The 17,500-nt window shown below is 59.7% G+C and overlaps 1 non-coding gene across 1 annotated transcript; it reads right to left on the bottom strand.

The window, feature by feature from the left end:
* Window positions 1-4,311: 4,311 nt before the first annotated feature.
* LOC131870140 (5S ribosomal RNA) lies at window positions 4,312-4,430 on the bottom strand. Its single transcript, XR_009368480.1, has one exon. It is a non-coding gene; the product is annotated as a 5S ribosomal RNA (ribosomal RNA).
* Between the last annotated feature and the right edge of the window lie 13,070 nt (window positions 4,431-17,500).

Below are 17,500 nucleotides of genomic sequence, written 5' to 3'. Positions count from 1 at the left end.
TTCTGGTGCGCTCCGAAGTGGGGTTATTGGAGCGCATCAAAGGTGCGCAATGCTGGTGCGAACCCGGGAGCGCTCCGATGTGTGCTCCCAAGGTGCGGCGTGCACGAAGTCCGAGCCCGGTTTGCCCCGGGTGCGCACCTCGCGTGCACCTTCGCCGGGGTGAGCACCTTGGTGTGCAGACCTTGGTTGGGTTGCGCGCCCTGGTGCGCACCAAGGAGCGCTCTGAAGTGTGCTCCAAGGTGCGGCGTGCACGAAGTCGGAGCCCGGTTTGCCCCGGGTGTGCACCTCGGGTGCGCACCTCGCGTGCACCTTCGCTGCGGTGGGCACCTTGGCTGGGTTGCGCGCCTTGGTGGGCACCATGCAGTGCACGAAGTCGGAGCCCGGATTGCCCCGGGCGCGCACCTCCGCCAGGGTGGGCACCTTGGTGCGCACAACTTGCCTGGGCTGCGCACCAGGAAGGGCTCAAGATGGCACCCGCGTTCCGTTTTTTTCACTATCTTTCAGAACGGAAATTTTAAAATCTCGTTTTTTTTTGCCTTTTCTGGAAATTAGTGAAGGCAGCGCATCAAAGGTGCGCAACGCTGGTGCGAACCTGGGAGCGCTCCGATGTGTGCTCCAAGGTGCGGCGTGCACGAAGTCGGACCCCGGTTTGCCCCGGGTGCGCACCTCGCGTGCACCTTGGTGCGCACACCTTGGCTGGGTTGCGCGCCCTGGTGGGCACCATGGTGCGCACCAAGGAGCGCTCCGAAGTGTGCTCCAAGGTGCGGCGTGCACGAAGTCGGAGCCCGGTTTGCCCCGGGTGCGCACCTCGCGTGCACCTTCGCCGCGGTGGGCACCATGGCGTGCACGAAGTCGGAGCCCGGCTGGGTTGCGCGCCCTGGTGGGCACCATGGTGCGCACCAAGGAGCGCTCCGAAGTGTGCTCCAAGGTGCGGCCTGCACGAAGTCGGAGCCCGGTTTGCCCCGGGTGTGCACCTCGGGTGGGCACCTTGGTGCGCATGCCTTGCCTGGGCTGCGCACCAGGGCGGGCTCAAGATGGCACCCGCGTTCCTTTTTTTTCACTATCTTTCAAAACGGAAATTTTAAAATCTCATTTTTTTTTGCCTTTTTCTGGAAATTAGTGAAGGCAGCGCATCAAAGGTGCGCACCTCGCTGCCCACCACGGTGCGCAACGCCGGTGGGCACCCGGGAGTGCTTCGAAGTGTGCTCCAAGGTGCTGCGTGCACGTTGTCGGAGCCCGGTTTGCCCCGGGTGCGCACCTCGCGTGCACCTTCGTCGGGGTGGGCACCTTGGCTGGGTTTGCCCCGGCTGCGCTCCGAAGCGGGGTTATTGGAGCGCCGCCTCTTTTTTTGTCGGAGCGTTTGGTGGGGTTTCTCGCATTGGCTCTTCCGAGGCCCGGTTGCCACCCTGGCGCGCACGAAGTCGGAAGTAGGGTTAATTGCCCGGGTGCGCACCTTTGCCAGGGTGGGCACCTTACCTGGGCTGCGCACCAGGGCGGGCTCAAGATGGCACGCGCGTTCCGTTTTTTTCACTATCTTTCAAAACGGAAATTTTAAAATCTCCTTTTTTTTTTGCCTTTTCTGGAAATTAGTGAAGGCAGCGCATCAAAGGTGCGCACCTCGCTGCCCACCTTGGTGTGCTCTGAGGTGCGCACCCGGGAGCGCTACGAAGTGTGCTCCAAGGTGCGGCGTGCACGTTGTCGGAGCCCGGTTTGCCCCGGGTGCGCACCTCGCCTGCACCTTGGCCGGGGTGGGCACCTTGGCTGGGTTTGCCCAGGGTGCGCTCCGAAGCGGGGTTACTGGAGCGCCCCCTCTTTTTTTGTCAGAGCGTTTGGTGGGGTTTCTCGCATTGGCTCTTCCCAGGCCCGGTTGTTGGGTGCGCTCCCACCCTGGCGCGCGCGAAGTTGGAAGTTGGATTAATTGCCCGGGCGCGCACCTTCGCCAGGGTGGGCACCTTGGTGCGCACACCTTGGCTGGGCTGCGCACCAGGGCGGGCTCAAGATGGCACCAGCATTCCCTTTTTCTCACTATCTTTCAAAACGGAAATTTTAAAATCTCGTTTTTTTTTTGCCTTTTATGGAAATTAGTGAAGGCATCGCATCAAAGGTGCGCACCTCGCTGCCCACCTTGGTGTGCTCCGAGGTGCCCACCACGGTGCGCAACGCCGGTGCGAACCCGGGAGCGCCCCGATGTGTGCTCCAAGGTGCGGCGTGCACGAAGTCGGACCCCGGTTTGCCCCGGGTGCGCACCTCGCGTGCACCTTGGTGCGCACACCTTGGCTGGGTTGCGCGGCCTGGTGGGCACCATGGTGCGCACCAAGGAGCGCTCCGAAGTGTGCTCCAAGGTGCGGCGTGCACGAAGTCGGAGCCCGGTTTGCCCCGGGTACGCACCTCGCGTGCACCTTCGCCGGGGTGGGCACCTCGGCTGGGTTGCGCGCCCTGGTGCGCACCAAGGAGCGCTCCGAAGTGTGCTCCAAGGTGCGGCGTGCACGAAGTCGGAGCCCGGTTTGCCCCGGGTGCGCACCTTCGCCGCGGTGCGCACCATGGCGTGCACGAAGTCGGAGCCCGGTTTGCCCCGGGTGCGCACCTCGCGTGCACCTTCGGCGGGGTTGCGCGCCCTGGTGGGCACCATGGTGCGCACCAAGGAGCGCTCCGAAGTGTGCTCCAAGGTGCGGCGTGCACGAAGTCGGAGCCCGGTTTGCCCCGGGTGCGCACCTCGCGTGCACCTTCGGCGGGGTTGCGCGCCCTGGTGGGCACCATGGTGCGCACCAAGGAGCGCTCCGAAGTGTGCTCCAAGGTGCGGCGTGCACGAAGTCGGAGCCCGGTTTGCCCCGGGTGCGCACCTCGCGTGCACCTTCGCCGCGGTGGGCACCATGGCGTGCACGAAGTCGGAGCCCGGTTTGCCCCGGGTGCGCACCTCGCGTGCACCTTCGCCGGGGTGGGCACCTCGGCTGGGTTGCGCGCCCTGGTGCGCACCAAGGAGCGCTCCGAAGTGTGCTCCAAGGTGCGGCGTGCACGAAGTCGGAGCCCGGTTTGCCCCGGGTGCGCACCTCGCGTGCACCTTCGCCAGGGTGGGCACCTCGGTGCGCACACCTTCTCAATGTTTTCTTGCCTTTTCTGGAAATTGGTGAAGGCAGCGCATCAAAGGTGCGCACCTCGGTGTGCTCCGAGGTGCGAACCCGAGAGCGCTCCGAGGTGCCCACGAAGTCGAAAGTCGGGTTAATTGCATTGTTTTCCCCGGGTGCGCTCCGAGGTGCGCAACATCGGCGCGCACCAAGGAGGGCTCCGAAGTGTGCTCCAAGGTGCGCACGATGGCGTGCACCTCTGGTGCGCACGATTCGGAGCTCGGTTTGACCGGGGTGCGCACACCTTGGCTGGGTTGCGCACCTTTTGTGCGCTCCAAGGTGCGCACGAAGTCGGAGCTCGGTTTGCCCCGGGTGCGCACCTTCGCCAGGGTGCGCACCTTGATGCGCACGCCTTGGCTGGGCTGCGCACCTTGGTGGGCGCCATGGTGCGCACCTTTCGTGCGCTCCAAGGTGCGCACGAAGTCGGAGCTCGGTTTGCCCCGGGTGCGCACCTTGGTGGGCGCCATGGTGCACTCCGAGGTGCCCAAGATTGGTGCGCACCAAGGAGCGCTCCGAAGTGCGCTCCAAGGTGCGCGCGAAGTCGAAAGTTGGGTTAATTGTCCGGTTTGCCTCGGGTGCGCACCTTGCGTGCACCTTCGCCAGGGTGGGCGCCTTGGTGCGCACACCTTGGCTGGGCTGCGCACACCTTGGCACCCGCGTTTCCTTCATTTTAAATTTTTTTTTTTTACAATCTCTCAAGTGGGAAATTCTATAATCTCAACTTTTTTTGCCTTTTCAGGAAACTTTTGAATGGAGCGCATCATTGGTGCGCTCCGAAGTGTGCTCCAAAGCTCTCTCCAGCTGCGTGCACCTGCCCCGGCCGCGCACCCCGGCCCCGCCCAGCTTCGCTCACCTGTCCCGGGCGTCTGGTGCGGAACCTTAGAGTAAGAAACATCACCGTGCACCTTGGCCAACGTGCGCGACTCGACCGAGCGCGCACTGGCCGAGGTGCACACCGATTTCACCTGGGTGCGCGCGCAGCACCTCGGGCGCACCGGGGTGCGCGCACAACGCCCGGGTTGCACCGTGGCCTGTGTGCTCGGGGTGCCTCGGGTGCGCGCTCGGTGTCGCCCCCCGCGCGCGCGGTAGTGCGGGCAGCGCACCCCGGCCCGGCCCGGCCCCGACGAGAACGCAAACGGGCAAAAGGTTTATTCAAATAGCATTGCGACGCCCGGCGAAAAACTAAAAAAGGGTGCAACACCGGGACTTCCCGGGAGGTCACCCATCCCAGTACTACTCCGGCCCAAGCGCGCTTAACTGCGGAGTTCTGATGGGATCCGGTGCACTAATGCTGGTATGATCGCACCCGTTATGAGCTTGTCGCAGTGTGTACTTAGCAAACCGCGACCCACGTGCGAATCCACCCCGGCCACCCACCCCCGTCGAGGTGCACACCCTCCCTCGCGAAGTGCGCCCCGTTCGCCAAGTGTGAGCCCTGCCCGGGTGCGCGCACCTTGCTAGGGCGTCGGGTGTGCACCCGGCCCGGCCTACGTGCGTGCACCTGGAGGGGGCGTCGTGTGCGTGCAGTGTCCCGTCTGCAACGCGGTGCCCACACACCACCTCGGGCGCAACGACCTGCGCTCACATGTGGGCCGAGTGCACCTTGGTGCATGTTCGGGGCGCCTCGGGTGCACGCTCGATCTTGCCCCGGTGCACCAAGGCGCTCGGTTTGCCCCGGGTGCGCACTTGGTGCAAGGTGGGCACCCAAAATAGGGATCAAGCACCAAAACACAAGTTTCGGGATGCAAAATGGGACCCAAGGACCACAAATGCGTTCCAAGACCCATGATGGGTCCACGAGAACAAAAATGTGTTCCGAGACTTAATAAACAAATATTGGGTTTTAGGAGAAGAAACATGCTCTGATGCCCAAAACGAGAATCGACCCCGAAAAGGCCACAGGCCAAAAGTGGGATGCGAGACAAAAAAAAATGGGACCCGAGGACCAAAATTGGGTTCCCAGGTCGAAGACAGGGCAACCGGACAAGAAACGACCTCTAAGGCTCGAAATGAGTCCCGACGACTAAAACTTGACAAGAAGCACCCATCAGGCACCCAACTCGACACCCATGGGATGCCGACCCACCCGGGCTTCCACCTAGCACACCTTGGCACCCACCCACCCTCGCACCCAACCTCGCACCCAACTTAGCACCTTTGAACCCACATTGGCACTCACCCTGACCCTGGCACCTTGGAACCCACATTGGCACTCACCTTGACCCTGGCACCCACCTTTGCACTCACCTTGGGACCCACCCTGGCTCCCACCTCGGCACCCACCCAGACACCCACCTTGGTTCCTTGGCACCCACCTTGGATCCTTGGCACCCACCCCGACACCCACCTTGGCACGCAACTTGGCTACTTGCCACCCACCTTGGCTCCTTGACGCCCACCCCGACAACCACCCCGTGACCTACCCTGGCTAGGGTTGGTGCACACCCACCCTGGTGCCCACCTTGGCACCCACCCTATGACCCACCTTGGCACGCACCTTAGTACCCACCCCGTTACCCACCCTAGGACCCACCCCGTGACCCACCTTGGCCAGGGTGGGTGCACCCACCCTGGTGCCCACCTTGGCACCCACCCATCCTAGCACCCAGCCTGTGACCGGGCTTGGAACCCAACCTTGCACCCGCACCCGTCTTGGCCAGTGTGGGTGCGCACCCATCCTGGCACCCACGTTGTGACACACCCTTTAACCCACGCACCCTAGCACCCACGTTGGCACCCACCTTGGAACCCAACCTAGCAACTTGGCACCCACCCCGTGACCCACCTTGGCATCCACCATAGCAGTCGCCGACTTGGCACCCACCTCGGCACCCACCTTGACACTTGTGGACCCACCTTGCCACTCACCCTAGCATCGACCCATCCTAGCACCCACCCTGGCACCTTTGCACCCTAGCACTCACCCATCCTAGCACCTAACCTGTGACCCACCTTGACACTCACCCTCGCACCCACCTTGGAACCCAACCTAGCACCCACCCACCCTGACACCAACCCTAGCACCTACCCACCCTTGCACCCACCCTGTGACCCATCTTGGCACCCACCCATCCTACCACTCAACCTATCACCCACCTTCTCACCCACCTTGGCATCCACCTTAGCACCCACCCACACTGGCACCTTGGCACCCACCTCGGGCAAGGTGGGTGCACACCCACCCTGGCACCCAATTTAGAACCCACCGAGCATGTTACCCACCTTGGCACCCACATTGCAGCCCACCCTAGTACCCACCCTATGACCCACATTGGCATCCACACCCTAGCACCCAGGCACCTCGACACCCGCCTTGACACCCACCCTAGCACTGAACCTGTGACCCACCTTGGAACTCACCCTAGAACCCACCCACCCTGTGAACCACCTTGGCATCCACCTTAGCACCCACCCACCTTGGCACCCACTCTAGCACTCACCCATCCTAACACCCAACTTGTTACCCACCTTGGCACCCGCCCTCGCGTCCACCTTGAAACCCACCCTAGCACCCACCCACGCAGGAGCCCACCTTGGCACCCAACCTAACACCCACGCATCCTGGCACCCAACTTGTGACCCACCTTGGAACCCACCCTAGTACCCACCTTTGAACCCACTATATCACCAACCCACCTTGGCACCCACCCTATGACCCTCTTTGGAATCCACCCTAGCACGCACCCACCCTGGCACCCACCATGGAGCGCACCCTAGCACCCACCCACCTCGGCACGCACCTCAACACCCACCTTGGTGTGCGCACTGCGCCAACCTCTCAAAGACCCTATGTGGTGCGCTCCAAAGTGTACACCTTTGGTGCGCTCCAAGGTGCGCACCTTTGGTGCACACCGAGGTGCACACCAAAGTGTGCACCGAGGTGAGCACCAAAGTGCACTCCAGGGTGCACACCAAGGCGTGCACCTTTGGTGCGGTCAATGCAAACGAATTCGGAAGTTGGGGTCGATGTCCTAATCGCTGCTGCAGACTACACGTATGAGAATCGGACAAATAGCTTTATATAGGGGAGGTGTTGCGTTTGATGGGTCGACTCCCCTGGTTGTGTGCACTGCACCAACTTCAAAGACCCTGTCTTGTTTAAGAAGTCAAAAGTTGGGGTGGATGTCCTAATCATTGCTGCAGTCTACGCATGTATGAGAATCAGACAAATAGCTTATATAGGGGAGGTGTTGCATTCGGTGGGTTGACTCCCCTGGTTGTGCGCACTGCGCCAACCTCAAAGACCCCGCATAGCAGAAGAAGTCGGAAGTCGGATTTTGGTGAGCACCAAGGCGTGCACCTTTGGTGCGGTCAACGCAGACGAATTCAGAAGTTGGGGTGGATGTCCTAATCGTTGTTGCAGGCTACACATGTATGAGAATCAGACAAATAGCTTATATAGGGGAGGTGTTGGGTTTGATGGGTCAACTCCCTTGGTTGTGCGCATTACGCCAACCTCAAAGACCTTGTTTTCGTTAAGAAGTCAAAAGTTGGGGTCAATGTCCTAATGGCTCCTGCAGGCTACACATGTATGAGAATCGGACAAATAGCTTATATAGGGGAGGTGTTGGGTTTGATGGGTCGACTCCCCTGGTTGTGCGCATTACGTCAACCTCAAAGACCTTGTTTTCGTTAAGAAGTCAAAAGTTGGGGTCGATGTCCTAATTGCTCCTGTAGACTACACATGTATGAGAATCAGACAAATAGCTTATATAGGGGAGGTGTTGGGTTTGATGGGTTGACTCCCCTAGTTGTTCGCATTACACCAACCTCAAAGACCTTGTTTTCGTTTAGAAGCCGAAAGTTGGGGTCGATGTCCTAATTGCTCCTGCAGGCTACGCATGTATGAGAATCAGACAAATAGCTTATATAGGGGAGGTGTTGGGTTTGATGGGTCGACTCCCCTGGTTGTGCGCATTGCGCCAACCTCAAAGACCCTGCATTGCGGATGAAGTCGAAAGTCAGAGTTTGGTGTGCTACAAGGTGTGGTCGAAGGTGCTCACCTAGGTGTGCACCTTTGGAGCACAGGAAAAGTGCCCTCCAAAAGTGCGCACCTTTGGAGTGCACAAAAGTGCCCTCCAAAAGTGCGCACCTTTGGAGCGCAGAAAAGTGCCCTCCAAAAAGTGCCCTCCAAAAGTGCGCACCTTTGGAGCGCAGAAAAGTGCCCTCCAAAAAGTGCCCTCCAAAAGTGCGCACCTTTGGAGCGCAGAAAAGTGCCCTCCAAAAAGTGCCCTCCAAAAGTGCGCACCTTTGGAGCGCAGAAAAGTGCCCTCCAAAAAGTGCCCTCCAAAAGTGCGCACCTTTGGAGCGCAGAAAAGTGCCCTCCAAAAAGTGCCCTCCAAAAGTGCGCACCTTTGGAGCGCAGAAAAGTGCCCTCCAAAAAGTGCCCTCCAAAAGTGCGCACCTTTGGAGCGCAGAAAAGTGCCCTCCAAAAAGTGCCCTCCAAAAGTGCGCACCTTTGGAGCGCAGAAAAGTGCCCTCCAAAAAGTGCCCTCCAAAAGTGCGCACCTTTGGAGCGCAGAAAAGTGCCCTCCAAAAAGTGCCCTCCAAAAGTGCGCACCTTTGGAGCGCAGAAAAGTGCCCTCCAAAAAGTGCCCTCCAAAAGTGCGCACCTTTGGAGCGCAGAAAAGTGCCCTCCAAAAGTGCGCACTTTTGGTGCGCACCAAGGCGCTGGTTCGGTCGTTGCAGGCGAGTTCGGAAGTTGGGGTCGATGTCCTGAGCGGAGGTGCAAACTACACAGGTGTCGGAATCGGACAAATAGCTTATATAGGGGAGGTGTATGCTTCGATGGGTCGACTCCCCAGGTTGAGCGCACCGCGCCAACCTCAAAGACCCTACGGTATGGATGAAGTCGGAAGTTGGGTCCGATGACCGATTCGATTAGTAGGTATGCTCATGAGGTCGGAATTTGGGTCCGATGACCTGCCATGTGCAGGAAGGCGAATGTTGACACTGTGCGTTGCAAGGTGCACACCAAGGCGCTGGTGCGGTCTTTTTAGTCGAGTTCGGAAGTTGGGGTCGATGTCCTGATCGGAGGTGCAAGCTACACAGGTGTGGGAATCGGACAAATAGCTTATATAGGGGAGGTGTATGCTTCGTTGGGTCGACTCCCCGGGTTGAGCGCACCGCGCCAACCTCAAAGACCCTACGGTATGGATGAAGTCGGAAGTTGGGTCCGATGACCGATTCGATATGTAGGCATACTCGCGAGGTCGGAATTTGGGTCCGATGACCTGCCACGTGCAGGAAGGCGAATGTTGGCACTGTGCGTTGCAAGGTGCGCACCAAGGCGCTGGTTCGGTCGTTGGAGGCGAGTTCGGAAGTTGGGGTCGATGTCTTGATCGGAGGTGCAAACTACACAGGTGTGGGAATCGGACAAATAGCTTATATAGGGGAGGTGTATGCTTCGTTGGGTCGACTCCCCGGGTTGAGCGCACCGCGCCAACCTCAAAGACCCTACGGTATGGATGAAGTCGGAAGTTGGGTCCGATGACCGATTCGATATGTAGGCATACTCGCGAGGTCGGAATTTGGGTCCGATGACCTGCCATGTGCAGGAAGGCGAATGTTGGGACTGTGCGTCGCAAGGTGCGCACCAAGGCGCTGGTGCCGTCGTTGCAGTCGAGTTCGGAAGTTGGGGTCGATGTCCTGGTCAGAGGTGCAAACTACACAGGTGTGGGAATCGGACAAATAGCTTATATAGGGGAGGTGTATGCTTCGATGGGTCGACTCCCTGGGTTGAGCGCACCGCGCCAACCTCAAAGACCCTACAGTATGGATGAAGTCGGAAGTTGGGTCCGATGACCGATTCGATACGTAGGCATATTGGCGAGGTCTGAATTTGTGTCCGATGACCTGCCATGCGCAGGAAGGCGGAATTTGGGTCCGATGACGAGTTGATGGCGTGCCATGCGCAGAAAGGCGGAATTTGGGTCCGATGACCGAGTTGATGTTGATGGCCCGCCATGCACAGGAAGGCGGAATTTGGGTCCGATGACCGATTTGAAGGCGTGCCATACGCAAAAAGGCGGAGTTTGGGTCCGATGACCGAGTTGATATTGATGGCCCGCCATGCGCAGGAAGGCGGAATTTGGGTCCGATGACCTGACATACGCATGGAGTCCGACTCGGGGGCCGATGTTCGATTCGATGACTTGCATTGTGGGTAAAGTCGGAAGTTGTGGTCTTTGACCCGATTCGATGACCAGACTTCGGCTGCTTGAGAATCGGACAAATAACTTATATAGGGGAGGTAGTGTTCTCGAGCATCCTCCCCCCGTGCCCGTTTATGTCGATTGATGCTGGTGCTCGACTGGTTGGAGCGCTCGGATGCAAAAATCTTGCACCAGGATTTATCGATTGTGATGGACACGGCAAGTCTCCTGATTGCTATGCAGGAGCTCATCGTGAATCTCTATGCGGCCTTGGTATGGACTCGACCTGCGGAATGGTTCGGCAATGGTAGTCGCTCCAACACGTCCTTGCAATGGCCACAGAGGTGATTCGACTAGAGCTCCAGTCTAGCTTTAGGGTTGCTTGGCGGACTGGTATAGCCGCGATCGAGTTCCGGCCATGAACGTTTTAGATAGCTCTTGGGCTTTCTGGGACGGAAGTCGGAAGTTTGGGCTGTTGTCCGATTTGATGACCATTCTTCGGATGTGTGAGAATCGGACAAATAACTTATATAGGGGACTGTGTTGTCTCACGCAGCCCCCTCCGTGCCCCTCTATCTCGACCGATGTTGGTGCTTGAAAGGGTTGGGATCGCTCGGATTTATAAACGTGCACCACCATTTGTCGAGTGTGAGGGACGCGGCAGGTCTCCTAAATGCTATGCGGGCGCTCTCTGAGAATCTCTATCCGGCCTCGACACAGACTAGTCTTGCTGAATGGTTTGGCACTGGTAGTCGATCCAACACGTCGTTGTTGTGGCCGCCTAGGCGATTCGATTCGAGCCCCCGTCTAGCTTTTGGGTTGCTTGGCGGATTTTGCCCTATCCGCAAGTGAGCTCGGTCCCTAAACGTTCGAGAAACCCGATTGCTATGCGCCGACTCTCTTTCTTGCGAGCCTCCATCTAGCTTTTGGGTCTCTACGGAACGGAAGTCGGAATCTGGGACCGTTGTTTGATTCGACGAGGCAGACTACGGTTGTGCGAGAATCGGACAAATAACTTATATAGGGGAGGTGTTGACTGGAGCATTCTCCCCCGTGCCCCTCTAACTCGACCAATGCTGGCGCTCGAACGGTGGTAGCGCTCGGATTTTCATTGAGCGCCAGCATTGGTCGATTTAGAGGGGCATGCGAGATTCCCGAATGCTATGCGAGGGCTCTAACGGAAATGTCTATTGGTTTCGGTATGGATGCAATTGCGAGTGGTTCGGCAAAGGTAGTCGTTCCGATGCGTCCATGTCGTGGCCAAATCGATAATTCGATTTGAGCCCTCGTATAGCATTTGGGTCTCTCGATGTGATTCCGCATTCCAGTCCCTTTGGGCACTGCTTGAGCCGCATCCCAGGGGGTTCCCTTCCCAATAATCTGCCTCGCAACCCGATTGCTATGCGGTGAGGCTCCTCGGCCGCCTCGGAACTATCTGTGTATCAGACGCATCGCGGGATAAGGGGTTGGCAACGGTAGTCGCCCCAAGCGCGTCCGATGCTTGGACCATTCCGAGGCGGCCCTGAAGCCTCTTCCGTCTAGCCGTTGGGTCCTTCTCGCCGCATCCCTCGCCTCGCACCCCGATTGCTATGCGGTGAGGCTCCTCGGCCGCCTCGGAACTATCTGTGTATCGGACGCGTCGCGGGATAAGGGGTTGTCACTGGTAGTCGCCCCAAGCGCGTCCGATGCTTGGACCATTCCGAGGCGGCCCTGAAGCCTCTTCCGTCTAGCCGTTGGGTCCTTCTCGCCGCATCCCTCGCCTCGCACCCCGATTGCTATGCGGTGAGGCTCCTCGGCCGCCTCGGAACTATCTGTGTATCGGACGCGTCGCGGGATAAGGGGTTGTCATTGGTAGTCGCCCCAAGCGCGTCCGATGCTTGGACCATTCCGAGGCGGCCCTGAAGCCTCTTCCGTCTAGCCGTTGGGTCCTTCTCGCCGCATCCCTCGCCTCGCACCCCGATTGCTATGCGGTGAGGCTCCTCGGCCGCCTCGGAACTATCTGTGTATCGGACGCGTCGCGGGATAAGGGGTTGTCACTGGTAGTCGCCCCAAGCGCGTCCGATGCTTGGACCATTCCGAGGCGGCCCTGAAGCCTCTTCCGTCTAGCCGTTGGGTCCTTCTCGCCGCATCCCTCGCCTCGCACCCCGATTGCTATGCGGTGAGGCTCCTCGGCCGCCTCGGAACTATCTGTGTATCGGACGCGTCGCGGGATAAGGGGTTGTCACTGGTAGTCGCCCCAAGCGCGTTCGATGCTTGGACCATTCCGAGGCGGCCCTGAAGCCTCTTCCGTCTAGCCGTTGGGTCCTTCTCGCCGCATCCCTCGCCTCGCACCCCGATTGCTATGCGGTGAGGCTCCTCGGCCGCCTTGGAACTATCTGTGTATCGGACGCGTCGCGGGATAAGGGGTTGTCACTGGTAGTCGCCCCAAGCGCGTCCGATGCTTGGACCATTCCGAGGCGGACCCGAAGCCTCTTCCGTCTAGCCGTTGGGTCCTTCTCGCCGCATCCTTCGCCTCGCACCCCGATTGCTATGCGGTGAGGCTCCTCGGCCGCCTCGGAACTATCTGTGTATCGGACGCGTCGCGGGATAAGGGGTTGTCACTGGTAGTCGCCCCAAGCGCGTCCGATGCTTGGACCATTCCGAGGCGGACCCGAAGCCTCTTCCGTCTAGCCGTTGGGTCCTTCTCGCCGCATCCCTCGCCTCGCACCCCGATTGCTATGCGGTGAGGCTCCTCGGCCGCCTTGGAACTATCTGTGTATCGGACGCGTCGCGGGATAAGGGGTTGTCACTGGTAGTCGCCCCAAGCGCGTCCGATGCTTGGACCATTCCGAGGCGGACCCGAAGCCTCTTCCGTCTAGCCGTTGGGTCCTTCTCGCCGCATCCCTCGCCTCGCACCCCGATTGCTATGCGGTGAGGCTCCTCGGCCGCCTTGGAACTATCTGTGTATCGGACGCGTCGCGGGATAAGGGGTTGTCACTGGTAGTCGCCCCAAGCGCGTCCGATGCTTGGACCATTCCGAGGCGGACCCGAAGCCTCTTCCGTCTAGCCGTTGGGTCCTTCTCGCCGCATCCCTCGCCTCGCACCCCGATTGCTATGCGGTGAGGCTCCTCGGCCGCCTTGGAACTATCTGTGTATCGGACGCGTCGCGGGATAAGGGGTTGTCACTGGTAGTCGCCCCAAGCGCGTCCGATGCTTGGACCATTCCGAGGCGGCCCCGAAGCCTCTTCCGTCTAGCCGTTGGGTCCTTCTCGCCGCATCCCTCGCCTCGCACCCCGATTGCTATGCGGTGAGGCTCCTCGGCCGCCTTGGAACTATCTGTGTATCGGACGCGTCGCGGGATAAGGGGTTGTCACTGGTAGTCGCCCCAAGCGCGTCCGATGCTTGGACCATTCCGAGGCGGCCCCGAAGCCTCTTCCGTGTAGCCGTTGGGTCCTTCTCGCCGCATCCCTCGCCTCGCACCCCGATTGCTATGCGGTGAGGCTCCTCGGCCGCCTTGGAACTATCTGTGTATCGGACGCGTCGCGGGATAAGGGGTTGTCACTGGTAGTCGCCCCAAGCGCGTCCGATGCTTGGACCATTCCGAGGCGGACCTGAAGCCTCTTCCCTCTAGCCGTTGGGGCTTTCTCGCCGCATCCCTCGCCTCGCACCCTGATTGCTATGCTGTGAGGCTCCTCGGCCGCCTTGGAACTATCTGTGTATCGGACGCATCGCGGGATAAGGGGTTGGCAGTGGTAGTCGCCCCAAGCGCATCCGATGCTTGGACCATTCCGAGGCGGCCCTGCAGCCTCTTCCGTCTAGCCGTTGGGGCCATCTCGCCGCATCCCCCACCTCGCACCACGATTGCTATGCGGTGAGGCTCCTTGGCCGCCTCGGAACTATCTGTGTATCGGACGCATCGCGGGATAAGGGGTTGTCACTGGTAGTCGCCCCAAGCGCGTCCGATGCTTGGACTATTCCGAGGCGGCCCTGCAGCCTCTTCCGTCTAGCCGTTGGGGCCATCTCGCTGCATCCCCCACCTCCTCGGCCGCCTCGGAACTATCTGTGTATCGGACGCATCGCGGGATAAGGGGTTGGCAGTGGTAGTCGCCCCAAGCGCGTCCGATGCTTGGACTATTCCGAGGCAGCCCTGCAGCCTCTTCCGTCTAGCCTTTGGGGCCATCTCGCCGCATCCCTCGCCTCGCACCCCGATTGCTATGCGGTGAGGCTCCTCGGCCGCCTGGGAACTATCTTCGTATCGGACGCATCGCGGGATAAGGGGTTGTCACTGGTAGTCGCCCCAAGCGCGTCCGATGCTTGGACTATTCCGAGGCGGCCCTGTGGCCTCTTCCGTCTAGCCGTTGGGGCCATCTCGCCGCATCCCCCACCTCGCACCCCGATTGCTATGCGGTGAGGCTCTTCGGCCGCCTTGGAACTATCTTCGTATCGGACGCATCGCGGGATAAGGGGTTGTCACTGGTAGTGGCCCCAAGCGCGTCCGATGCTTGGACTATTCCGAGGCGGCCCTGCAGCCTCTTCCGTCTAGCCGTTGGGGCCATCTCGCCGCATCCCCCACCTCGCACCCCGATTGCTATGCGGTGAGGCTCCTCGGCCGCCTTGGAACTATCTTCGTATCGGACGCATCGCGGGATAAGGGGTTGTCACTGGTAGTCGCCCCAAGCGCGTCCGATGCTTGGACTATTCCGACGCGGCCCTGTGGCCTCTTCCGTCTAGCCGTTGGGGCCATCTCGCCGCATCCCCCACCTCGCACCCCGATTGCTATGCGGTGAGGCTCCTCGGCCGCCTTGGAACCATCTTCGTATCGGACGCATCGCGGGATAGGGGGCTGTCACTGGTAGTCGCCCCAAGCGTGTCCGATGCTTGGACCATTCCTAGGCGGCCCTGAAGCCTCTTCCGTCTAGCCGTTGGGGCCTTCCCGCCCCATCCCTCGCCTCGCACCCCCGATTGCTATGCGGTGAGGCTCCTCGGCCGCCTTGGAACCATCTGTGTATCGGACGCATCGCGGGATAAGGGGTTGGCACTGGCAGTCGCCCCAAGCGCGTCCGATGCTTGGACCATTCCGAGGTGGCCCTGAAGCCTCTTCCGTCTAGCCGTTGGGGCCTTCCCGCCCCATCCCTCGCCTCGCACCCCGATTGATATGCGGTGAGGCTCCTCGGCCGCCTTGGAACTATCTGTGTATCGGACGCATCGCGGGATAAGGGGTTGGCACTGGTAGTCGTCCCAATCGCATCCGATGCTTGGACCATTCCGAGGCGGCCCTGCAGCCTCTTCCGTTTAGCCGTCGGGGCCTTCCCGCCGCATCCCTCGCCTCGCATCCCGATTCCTATGCGGTGAGTCTTCTCGGCCGCCGCGGAACTATACCTGTTATTGCTACTGCATCCTTCGGCTGGTAACCTCCTCTGCCGCCTTGGAACGTTCTCTTTGTCGGACGCGTCGCGGGATAAGGGGTTGGCACTGGTAGTCGCCCCAAGCGCGCCCGATGCATAGACCGCTCCGAGTCGACCTTGCTTTCAGCCTCTCACATGCATAGACCTCTCTGAGTCGACCCTGCAGCCTCTCACGTTTAGCCTTTGGAATCTCGCCTCACAACATGATTGCTATCCTTGATGCATCCCTTGCCTCGAGCCCTGATTGCTTTCTTGGCTGCATCCCTCCTCTCCTCACAGCCCGGTTGTCATCACTGCTTCATCCGTCGCTTCATGCATTCTGGCTGCTGGGCCCTTCCCACCGCACACCTCGATTGCTATCTCTTCTGCATCACACACCCCGATTGCTATCTCTGCTACATCCCTCGGCTCTCACTTCTGCATCCTTCGCCTCACACCTCGATTGCTATCAATGCTGCATCCGTAACCTCACACCCCGATTGCTATGCGGGGAGGCTCCTTGGCCGCCTTGGAAATTTCTGTGTGTCGGACGCACCGCGGGATAAGGGGTTGGCACTGGTAGTCGCCCCAAGTGCGCCCGATTCTTAGACCGCTTCGAGGTGACCTCGTAGCCTCTTTCGTCCAGGCTTCCTGCCTTCAACGCCCTTTTTACACCTCGATTGCTATGCGCGGGCTCGTTGGCGTCTATCACCTCTCTGCGAAGAGTGGCACGATGATTGTTGGGGTAAATCGTAGCAGTCCGATCTCTGGCCTTGGGCCATTGTGAGGGCTGATCGATTTCCTGTGCGCATCTCGTGTTCGCCCAGTAACAGACTCGACGACTTGTAATCGGTCTTGTTCCCGATTGTTCCTGGAGGTAGTCTTCGGAACTCTTGGATTTGACCTGTCACTCGAACTGTCCTCTTCCGAGGATGCTTGTGTGTGTGTGCTTGTGCCATTTCCTTGGCGGTATTAACGAGATATTAAAGAGCGGAGTGAGCGCCTCGCCCAGCTATGTTTGGGGCTCTCACTCCCTTACCCGGTGTGCGACCGCTTTGCACGTAGGTTGCGGAGCATCGCGACTCTTTCGATGTTTGGCGGTTGTCTTCCGGTGATGCGTTGGTCCCGAAGTGCACGTTACTAGCATTTCTGCCATTGTTCTCGATCTTTGGCACGTTCCTTCGTTGCAATTGGATATATATCTCCGTTTATACGCGCAGGCTTCTCCCGCCTATTCAGCGCTGTCCCACTCTCAGCACTCTCGTGGTCTCCTTGGCTTCTCTCTCCCGTGAGCGAGCTCTCTTCTCGAGTCTTTTCCATGTCCCATGGAGGTTGCCTTGCGAAATTCGGGCACACAAACGTGACCGGATAAGAGCGGAATTGCCTATGAGGAGAAGCTCACCTTAGGGAGCAGCAATGCCGAGTGTTTCGACAGAGGGTAGAGGGGGCGTTGTTTGGGCGGTTGCACAAAAGAGTGCTACGTTTGCACTGAAGGTTGCTTCTTCGTCTCCGACGAACTCTTCGAGGCAAAAAAGCTTGTTTACGGGGTCGAGGTGGGACTGTTCGTGCGAGTTGCGCCACCAAAAGTGCGTAGGGGGCATATACCTGGGAAATGGATGTCTCTGAGTGGCCTTACTCGGTCGCGTGCACGGTGCATTCTCTAACGGCAGGACTGTCGCGAGCATGTGCGGTTCGGATGTTTTCGGGTAAAGGGTTCCGTACGGGATGTTCTTCCCAGGCTCCTGTGAACCGAGACTCTGCATCGTCATGCTCCGGCTCCCGTGGGTGCTTCATGCCTCGTCGAGCTGTTTGTCGTGGACGATTAAGGCCGAGGCCTTCCTTCGAGAGGGGAATTGTTCAG

The sequence above is a fragment of the Cryptomeria japonica genome, unplaced genomic scaffold, assembly GCF_030272615.1.
Source record: "Cryptomeria japonica unplaced genomic scaffold, Sugi_1.0 HiC_scaffold_296, whole genome shotgun sequence".
Classification (NCBI taxonomy): Eukaryota; Viridiplantae; Streptophyta; class Pinopsida; order Cupressales; family Cupressaceae; genus Cryptomeria; species Cryptomeria japonica.
The sequence above is the reverse complement of the archived record's forward strand: the minus strand, read 5'-3'. Positions and strand labels throughout refer to the sequence as shown.